We start from the raw sequence: 3,097 nt of genomic DNA on the forward strand, positions 1-3,097 counted from the left end.
TCCTGCTAACCACAAGATGGCTGCTGTGCCGCATCAACTGATGGTCAACTCTGCTTGCCAGAACTGCCTTCCGGAGACTGTATTCCATGGAGACTCACCTACAGTTGCGGAACTGCACGAGACCCACACTTGATCCAACCTTGAATGGAATCTATTTTCCCTATTGTTAAAAACTTTGGACTCCTGGCCCCTCTCCCTCTACTCGCAGGTATCGCATTTTCAATGACCCCTCTGGAGGATAGCTGTCTATAGCAGAGATAGAGTAATTGGGAGAGGGGGAAAGGGCTGAGGGTCAAACATAGGATAAAAAACATATTTATATGTATGAAAGTAGAAATGGAACAGTATTGGTGACGACATGCTTGATTAAGACACTATGCAGTTTATCCTAGATGGGAAACTACACTTGGTGTGTTGTGATGATACTCAGGGAATGAGTGTTAGGCAATATAATTTAATATAAAAAATAATAATAAGCAGGAGAAAAAAAAATGCACATTTGATGACTGAGGAGAGTTGTATGGACACAACTGGGGTCTACTTTATAGTATGTTCATTCTACTCCCTGGGGTTTATGCCTAGGATCAGATTTGGATACATGTGTAAGGATATGTCAGCTGTGTTAGCTAGTGGATATACTTGGACTAATTGAATTCATTGGTAGAACAATTGAATGGGGGGGGGCGGAAGGCATTGAGGGCAATCATGAATGTTAGGGACAATGGAGGAGGAAGATGGGACATGGCAGAGGGTGGGGATGGGGAATCTAGGATGGCAAAACAAAAGGCAAGGTATGCAGGACACGGGAATTGGGAAATCATCTGCCGAGAACATGTATGTTGATGTGCTTGATTGAGCCAATGCACAGTGTATTTTGGATGGAAAATTCATATGTGTGTTGTGATGAGAAAAAAAATTTATAATAAAAAACAAAGTATAAAAAAAAAAAGCAATGGCAAGCAAATAAATCAATAAAATAAATTGTAAAATGGGGAAAAAAAAGGAATTATTTATTTATTTAATTCCATTTGTTGTTGTTATTCTTCTTATTATTATTTTTAATTTGATAAGAGTGAGAGAGAGAATGGGAAAATGAGAAAGCAATTCACCAGGTCCAGGACCCGAACTGTGGTCAGCCATGTGGGAATCCAGTGCCTTTATCCACCATGCCACCTGGTGGCCCCCCAATAGGGTCTTTATGCTGTGACCCACACCCTATCTTTACAAGTCTGGCTTACAGACATGTGCATACATGTGTGATCAGGGAAATCCTGGGATGCAAACCCAGTACCTTTCCCATGGGGGTCCAATTGCTTTACCACTGTACAACTGCCTGGCTCACATGTTCTATTTCTTTGGTGAGATTTTCTGGGTTTTTTTTTTTATTAAATTAAAAAAAATTATATACATTCAATCACATTATTTAGCTTACAAAGTGAACATTTCAATATGTGAGCATTTCTCCCCAGTCCCGTTGATCAAAATATCAACCGGTAACACCACAGCTCCCCATCCCGTCAGTGCTCTACCCCCGTATCCCTCCTCTAAATGTCCTTCCTTAGATCCCGCTTCTCCACATACATGTGTTTGTACAACCTTAGGTCAATCAGTTTCAGTCATAGAGTGCAGACACTCAATATATATTAAGTGGGGACATACAATGTCTCTTCTTCATAGCCTGGCTTGCTTCACTCAGCAGTAAATCTCCTATATTCTTCCACTTTCTGTCAAAGCCAGGTTTTTTTAATGGCTGAATAGTATTCCATAGAGTATATGTGTCACAGTTTTTCAATCCATTCATCCATACGGGGGCATTTGGGTTGGTTCCATGTCTTAGCAATAGTGAATAGTGCCACAATAAACATTGATGTGCAAGCACTTTTCCAATGAAGAATTCTGTCCTTTGGGTAGATACTGAGGAGTGGGATTGCTGGGTCATATGGTAGTTCTATTTATAGATTTTTGAGAAATCTCCAGATTGTTCTCCATAGTGGCTGGACCAATTTACATTCTCACCAGCAGTGTAAAAGAGTTCCCCTTTCACCACACCCCCGCCAACACTTATCTTTTTTATTTTTAATCTTAGACATTCTGACTGAGGTTAGGTGGTATCTCAATGTTGTTTTGATCTGCATTTCCCTTACGATGAGGGATGGTGAGCATTTTTTCATATGCCGTTTGGCTATTTGTATGTCATCTTTAGAGAGTGTTTTTTTCAACTCCTTCTCCCATCTTTTCACAGGGTTGATCATCTTTTTTACAAACAGCGTCTTGAGTTCCTTGTGTATTCTGGATATCAGTCCCTTATCTGATGCATAATTAACAAAAATATGTTCCCATTCGGAGGGCTGTTGATTCACACTAATTACTGTGTCTTTTGTCATGCAGAAATTTCTTAGTCTGATGTAGTCCCACTTGTCTATTTTGGGGATTATCGACTGTGCTTTGGGGGTCTTATTTAAGAAGTCTTTTCTTACACCAATGTCTCCCAGAGTTTCCCCAGTGTTTTCCAGGAGCAATTTTATAGTTTGGGGTCTTAGATTTAGATTCTTGATCCACCTTGACTTGATTTTTGTCAAAGGTGAGAGGTAGGGGTTCAGATTCATCTTTCTACAGGAAGAAATCCAGTTTTTCCAGCACCATTTGCTGAAGAGGTTTTCCTTTTCCCACTGGATTGACTGGTACCCCTTGTCAAAAATCAGTTGACTGTATGTTTGGGAATTTATTTCTGTGGACTCAATTCTGTTCCACTGGTCCATGTGTCTGTTTCTGTACCAGTACCATGCTGTTTTGACTACCACAGCTTTGTAGTATATTTTTGGGTCAGGGAGTGAGATGCTGCCCACTCCACTCTTTTTGTGTAGAATTGCTTTGGCAATACGGGGTCTTTTATGATTCCAGATGGATTTTATGATTGTCTTTCCTAGATCTGTGAAGAATGTGTCTGGTACTTTGATTGGCATTGCATTAAATATGTAGATTAATTTGGGTAGAGTTGCCATTTTGATTATATTAATTCTTCCAATCCAGGAACATGGGATGTCCTTCCACTTTTTTTTGTGTCATTTTCAATTTCTTTTTTTAGCTTCTCATAGTT

This window comes from Tupaia chinensis, unplaced genomic scaffold (genome assembly GCF_000334495.1).
Source record: "Tupaia chinensis unplaced genomic scaffold, TupChi_1.0 Scaffold000037_13, whole genome shotgun sequence".
Classification (NCBI taxonomy): Eukaryota; Metazoa; Chordata; class Mammalia; order Scandentia; family Tupaiidae; genus Tupaia; species Tupaia belangeri.